Below are 7,354 nucleotides of genomic sequence, written 5' to 3'. Positions count from 1 at the left end.
TGCAGCATTGCGATCTGATTGGGTTATCGGATGGGGGCGTGACCGAGTGCCTTAGGTTCACCCACGGGATTTCTAGGGTTTTGTTGCGACCACGCTGTGTATCCTGCTGGCCAGCTAATAGCTTTGTTAGGATGTGTGTCCTGCCGTCGGCTCTTGGGCCAGCTGCTTCTGAATGGCGCAGGTCCGAAGCGGACAGAGGACTGAAGGAGGCTGCTGCTTCCCCCAGAGGCGCATGCTTCTGGTCCAGCCGCACCCCGCACCCCGCACTCCGCCCCCGCCCCCGCAGCCGGATGTTGTGATTTCTCTCCACCCACCCTCCAGGCCGCCTTCGGCCTCTGCTGCCTTATAAGGCATCGCTGCCACCCCAAGTCGTTGAGATGAGTTCACACCCATTGTACAGGTGGGGAGCTCAGGCCCAGGATGTTTAGTAGCTGGCTGTACGTCGAGACTAGGGGAAAACAAGTCCGAATTTTTGCAGTTCACCAACATGGTACAGTTCAATAACCCCACTTCCTACTCCTCACCCCTTTTCGCACATTAGGAAACGGAGGCTTACCCCAACTCGGGGATTAAGGAACCACCAGATTCAGCTAGGTGTCTTTGATCCATATTTATTCCTTACTGAGAAAAAAAAAATACTGCTACTGCTTTATCTCAGGCATCCAGCCAGGTGCCGGATATAGGGTGACAGCAAGAAAACCAAACTCAGTGCTTAACGAGCTGGGCGGGGGGGGGGGTGCGGGGGGGGAACAGTGGCAATTATTCTGCAAACGGTTTTCAGAGTAAACCATGCTACTAGAACAAGCTGGAGATGTAGCCTTATGTGAGCTTAGCACGCCCGACGCTCAAGTTCCTTAAAGAGACCGGAATGGTCTCAGGCTTGTGACATTTGAGTAGATCCAGAAGAGGCAGCTCCAGAGTCCAGCGGTCTGAGGGGAGACAAGAAGCAAGGGTGTCAGCTAGATCATGGAAGGCACCAAGTTTGCTCACAGACGGACCATTTGTGTCCACAAACGATAGCTCTGTCTAGTGCACTATTAGGCACCAAGTGAGACCGGAGGGCTGCGTGACAATGCGCGCGTGTGGAGGTTTGATGGAGTGGAGAGTGGAAAGAACCTTCCGGATAAAGAAAGCTTTCAGTGTTTCCAAGGATCCTGTAGCCGGCGAGGTGGCTCGGCTGATAAAGAAAAGCACCTGCAGCCAAGCCTTACCAAATATGAAGACCTGGATTCGATTCTGGGATTCACCTGGTGGAAGAGGACCCCCCTCTATATGATGTGCCCTAGAATACACAATAAATCAATAAGTTAATATAAGTAAACAAATACATTTAAACAAGTGCACCATCAGGAAGGCTCTGGAGAGGAGGGGAGAGCACGTAATGTATGTAGCCCCTATGGACGGAGAGAGTGCCTACTTAGGATTTACAGTGGGCATTGGCGTGGGCTAGCGGACCATAAACTGAGCATAGTGTCTTGGTGGAGCTTGGATCAAGGAGGTCCTTGAACTTCGTTTTGAGGGTAATAGGGAGGCAGATTTTAAGTAGGAAAGTAGATTTACTTTGCTAAAGGGTTCTAGGCTGCACTGCAGGGGGTGTGGGTGGGGCTGTGAATGGCAGGCACTCTGTTTTAGTCAACACCTTTCCACCTAGGAGGAGTTTTAGGAGATGCAGAGGCAGACCTTAACTCTGACTAAGAAAAGGGGAGATACAATTTTCTCTCTTGGGTCCCTGGTAGCAGAGCATGTTTCCGGCCAGGCCTTTGAAGTCAAGGAAGGCACCAACACAAGACAGCTGAAGGTCACTTGAAATTCACTGTGGTGGTGAAGGGGAACACAGGTGTTAAGCGCTGCCCCCACCCCCCTCACCCCCCACCCCCACCCCACCCCTCGCCATGGGAAATCCAACAAGCACCCTGGGAGCTGTCCATGCTCTTCCTGGTCTTAAATTACCAAGGATCTGGTTCGGTTGCTTGCAACCAAGTATTTGCCTAAGACAGGAAGTAGGTCTTTTGGGATGAACCATTAGCAGAATGGTGGTACCCTGTCCTGGGGTAGCAGCCAGGCCATGGAAACAAGTAGGTTGAGGCCATCCTTGAGCTGGAATTAATAGGCGGTGAAGAAAAGATAATAATCACAAGTCCCAGGTTTTAGAAATGTTTTTAAAAAGAGAAATTTAGCCCCAGCCTTATGTTGAGTGTCTTTTCCTAGGAGGATACAAACAAGCACCGGTCACCCAAGAAAGGACACCAAAAGTAGACCAGTCCTACCCACTTTTCTGCACTGTCCAGGGGCAGGTACGTACAATGCCAGTTGTAACTTAAAGGGAAACTTACACACAATGTCTGGAGCTCTTGATGTCCTGCAGACGAAGGAAGGGTGTTCTCAAATTCCTTGCCGCAGGAACCCACTTAGGCGGCACCAACCTTGACTTTCAGAAGGAAGAGTTATGGCGTCTACATCGTAAGTCTGAAGAGGACCTGGGAGAAGCTGTTGCTTGCAGCTCGGGCTATTGTGGCCATTGAGAACCCTGCTGACGTCAGCGTCATCTCCTCCAGGAACACTGGCCAGCGAGCTGTGCTGAAGTTTGCTGCTGCCACTCACTGGAGCCACTCCCATTACTGGCCGCTTCACACCTGGGACCTTCACTAACCAGATCCAAGCAGCAGCCTTCAGGGAGCCACGGGTTCTAGTGGGGACTGACCCCAGGGCTGACCACCAGCCCTGCACAGAGGCCTCTTATGTCAACCTGCCCACCATCGCTCTGTGCAACATGGAATCTCCTCTGTGCTGTGTGGACATTGCCATCCCATGCAACAACAAGGGAGCTCACTCAGTGGGTCTGAGGTGGTGGATGCTGGCCCGGGAAGTACTCCGCATGTGTGGCACTATCTCCTGTGAGCACCCATGGGAGGTTATGCCTGACCTTTACTTCTACAGAGACTCAGAGGAGATTGAGGAGGAGCAGGCTGCTGCTGAGAAGGCCGTGGACCAAGGAGGAATTCCAGGGTGAATAGACTGCGCCAGCTCCTGAGTTCACCACCCAGCCAGCCACTGAGGACTGGTCAGCAGTTCCCGCAGCACAGGCCACCGAGTGGGTCAGAGCGACCACTGAGTTGTCCTGAGTTCCTCCACAGACACCTGAGCAAAGGGGAGGAAAAAAAAGGTGGAAGGAAAATAAAGTTTCCAAAAGCTGGAACAAAGAAAAGAAAGAAAGCAGGAAGGAAAGAAGGAAAGAAAGAAAGAGTCCTACCCAGGTCACTTCATGGACCAGTGAGCTTATTTGGACTACATCATAGGTGACTCAAAGGCAGCTGGATCACCTGGAAACCCACCCACCCAGCACAGGAAGGCTGCACATCCGGAGCTCCCTGCGCAGTGTGCAGACATCCCCCTCCCCCAAAGAGCCCTTCTCTGGGATTTCTCTCAGTTGTCTCCTGCTTAGACAACCTGTGAATCTTGACAGTGTCGGAGCTTCCTAAGCCTGGTGAGCCTCTTTACCAGCCCTGGTCTTTTGAGACACCCCGCCTCCCCCATCTCTAGGAGGGAATGTTTCGATTTGGAGGAAATAACCACATAGCAGTGTGAGAGGTCCATTTCCTGGAACCTGGCCTACAGAAGTCATTGCACTCAGGCCAAAGAAATGAGCATTCAAGGTTACTGATTGTAGCTTTGTTCAAAAAGGTGCACTAATTGAGTAAGTAAAATCTGGTCATTTCCTGTAGACTGAGATATTGTGTACTATATAGCTTCTTGCTCCTCCTCCTTCCCTTCCTCCTCCTTTCCTTCAGGTCTTTCTTTCAACAAGCTCCTGATATTTGCCACCCAGGCCAGCTGGTCTTGAACTTGGTCATAAGCAACCCTGTTTTAGCCTCCCTAAGGATTGTACGTATGTGCCGTGCCACACAACCAGTTTGCTTATTTTTAAAACTACCGGCTGTGCCGGATGTACGCCTTTAATCCCAGCACTTGGGAGGCCAAGACAGGCAGATCTCTGTGAGTTCAAGGCCAGTCTGGCTTACAAAATGAGACCTGGTCTCCAAAAGCCAAAACAAACAACCTGACCCTATCACATTTTTGCCGAGAACCTTCTGTGGTGACCCATGGTGGACAACCTCTAAAGTGCCTAAAGTGTCCCTGGCCATAACATTCTCTGCTTTCTGGCATTCATACCTTAATGTCCCCATCCCCTGAACATGGCTGCACTGCCCCAGTGAGTTCAAATGAAAAGAATGCAGCAAATATGACATGTCATTGCAAAGTCTAAGTCACTAAAAGATGAGGCTTCCAGTTTCATTTCCTGTGCCCAAAATACTCAATAAAATAAAATGCAACGGATAAAAGAAAAGAAACTCCAAACTCCTCCAGATGGCCCACAAATGTCCTGTTTGATCTGGGCCCTGTTTTCCCCTCCACTGTCTACAGCCTCTTGCTTGGTGCACACTAGCAACCCCACACACACATGCTGGCCTCTCTGTAACCCTGGAACCACACTTTTCAGTACTGTAGCCACCAGCCACATGTTGCCGTCAATATTAAAATAAAAACCAGAATTCAGTTTCTTGGCTCCCCAAAGCCATATTTCATGTGCTCAGTAAGTAGTCACATGAACACTCAATCAGCTGAGCTGTTTGGAGGAAGGAGGGCTTCTCCTTGGCAGAGGCCTCACTATGTCAAGCAGGGTGGCTGGGCAGGAGGGTGGGGGGTGGAGGGGGGCGGGGGTTAGAGGGGTGCCAGCTACCAAGATGTGGACAATGATAGACTGGGTACCATCTGGTCCCCCCAAATTCTCTTTGAACAAGTAGGTCTGCAACCCCTTAAAATCCCCACCCCAGTGTCTTCTAAAGAAGAGTGGAGCTGGGTATGGCACAAGCCTACAGTGGGAAGGAGGGGTGGGAGTTCAAAGCCAGCCTAAAGTTACACAGACACACTGTCTCTCTTGAAAAAAAAAAAAAAACAATATTTAAAAAGGAACTGGGTCTCTGTGTATTTGTGAGTATTGGACATCCAAGAATAAGACCTTGGTGCTTCCCATTCTGTGAGCCCCCAGCCCAGCTTTGCAGAGAGAGAAGCCAAGACACAGAGAAGGTGTCTGTCTGCCCCAGTCCTCGGCAGGTGATGGAAGGGAGCCAAATGCTCAGAGGGAACAGAGGAACAGGTGTGCAGCAAAGAGTGTGGCTAGCAAAGCATTTCTGTTACCTTCTCCAGCGACCAGACTTCTGCCTCCTCTGCGAGTTTCCATCCAAACCAACATCTCACCAGCGGCAGTGCACTCTTTCCAAAGGATCCCTGAAAGTCAAGGTTCAGAGAGGCTGACTCTTGACCCAGGAGCATGCTGGGTGGGGGGTGGTCGGGGTTTAGCGGGGAGGACCATTGGCACCAACAGGGCCCCTGGCCACTTCACTCAAGTAAACTCCTGCCGTTCTTGCCCTGCTCCCAAGGTCATTATTTTCTTAATTTCAAACAACTTATTTACACAGTTGATCATAAGGAGGTTGTTTTGTTTTTGTTTCAGAACCATCTTTGCTTTCAGAACAGATTGGCATAGTCACAAGGGCATCTACCGTCCAAAGGACCTGCAAGACACAGGTGGTAGTCTTCAACTCAGATGTCTCTAGAGCCTTTGTTTCAAATGCTATCACTCAAAATCTCCATCCTAGGGATTGGAGAGATGGCTCAGAGGTTAAGAGCACTGACTGCTCTTTCAGAGGTCCTGGTGGCACACAGCCATCTATAATGTGATCTAATGCCCTCTTCTGACATGCAGACATACATTCAGCCAGAGCACTGTATACATAGTAATAAATAAAAATTTATGCATGTACACCCTCTCTGACCTCTGCAAACACCTGCACACACATGCACATACATTAAAAAATAAGGCTAAGAGATTGCTCAGTGGTTAAGAGTGCTGGCTACTCTTCCAGAGGTCCTAAGTTCAATTTCCAGCAACCACATGGTTGATCTAATTTCCTCTTCTGGTGTTCATGAAGACAGAGTACACATACCTTGCACATGCGGCCGCACATGCTCACATGCACACATGTACACACACAGAGAGAAAGAGATCACATTAATGAATAAATCTTTATTTATTTATTTATTATGTATACAATGTTCTGCCTGCATGTGTGCCTGCACACCAGAAGAGGGCACATAGATGGTTGTGAGCCACCATGTGGTTGCTGGGAATTGAACTCAGGACCTCTGGAAGGACAGTCAGTGCTCTTAACCTCTGATCCATCTCTCCAGCCTGATAAATCTTTAAAAATATTTTTAAAAAACGAGGTGGCATGCTGGGTGGTGGAAGCATACACCTTTAATCCCCACACACAGAGGCAGGAGGATCTCTGTAAGTTTGAAACCAGCCTGGTTTACATAATGAGTTCCAGGATAGCAAGGCTACGGAGAGAGACAGAAAGAGAGAGAGAGAGACAGAGAAAGAGAAAGAGACAGAGACAGACAGAGACAGAGACTGAGACTGAGAGAGACTTGACATCAACCTATGGTCTCCACACACAGGAACATGTACACCACACACACATACACCTAAAAGCAGGCGTGGGGTACAGTCATGTGCTGCTGCATAACTGTTTGGTTGACAATGAAAATGAACCACATGTACAGTGCAGTTGGGGACCGCTTCAGATTCTGTGAGCTAGTGACTTAGTGGCCATCCTAGTTTGCGTAAGTACATTCTGTGGCATTCACACAATGACTGTCACGTAACAATGCACATCTCTGGGGATGTATCCCTGTCAAGTGACATATGACTGTGTTCAGGCAGTAGAATAAACAGAACCTGGAGCTGGTCAGGCTTGGCACATCAAGAAGAGAGGGAGAGCCAGATGTGGTGGCACACGCCTTTAATCCTAGCACTCGGGAGGCAGAGGCAGGTGGATCTTTGTAAGTTTGAGGCCAGCCTGATCTACAAAGTGAGTCCAGGACAGTAAAGACTACACAGAGAAACCCTGTCTCAAAAAAAAAAAAAAAAAAAAAAAAAAAAGAAAGAAAGAAAGAAAGAAGGGGGGGGGGGGCGAAGTTCCGCTCTGCAAACAAGTGATGACTTTATAAACAGAAGGGAATTCACTAAAACGGCTGCGGGGTTCACAGAGTCAACTAGAAGAAATACATTTGGAAATGGAAGTGGAGAAGGGCCACGGGAGGAAAGGAAACAGGAAACACAGGGCTATCGCAGGAACAGGTGCCTGTGGGTGTCGCACAATCCCCAGGCCACTCTGCCTTCTACAGCAGTGGCTACTGTACCTCAGAGCTCAACAATCTAGCTCCAAGATTAATTGCTCTAAGCCAGCTATGGGAATTCCCCTAGATCTTGATAGAGATGATTTAAGGGCGT

The 7,354-nt window shown here is 49.4% G+C and overlaps 1 pseudogene; it reads left to right on the top strand.

Annotated features, from left to right (window-relative positions):
* Positions 1–2,338: 2,338 nt before the first annotated feature.
* On the top strand, positions 2,339–3,122 carry LOC127212235 (40S ribosomal protein SA-like; annotated as a pseudogene).
* Positions 3,123–7,354: the final 4,232 nt, after the last annotated feature.

This window comes from Acomys russatus, chromosome 3 (assembly GCF_903995435.1).
Source record: "Acomys russatus chromosome 3, mAcoRus1.1, whole genome shotgun sequence".
NCBI lineage: Eukaryota > Metazoa > Chordata > Mammalia > Rodentia > Muridae > Acomys > Acomys russatus.
Note: the sequence above shows the minus strand (reverse complement) of the source record. Positions and strands in the feature narration are given on the sequence as shown.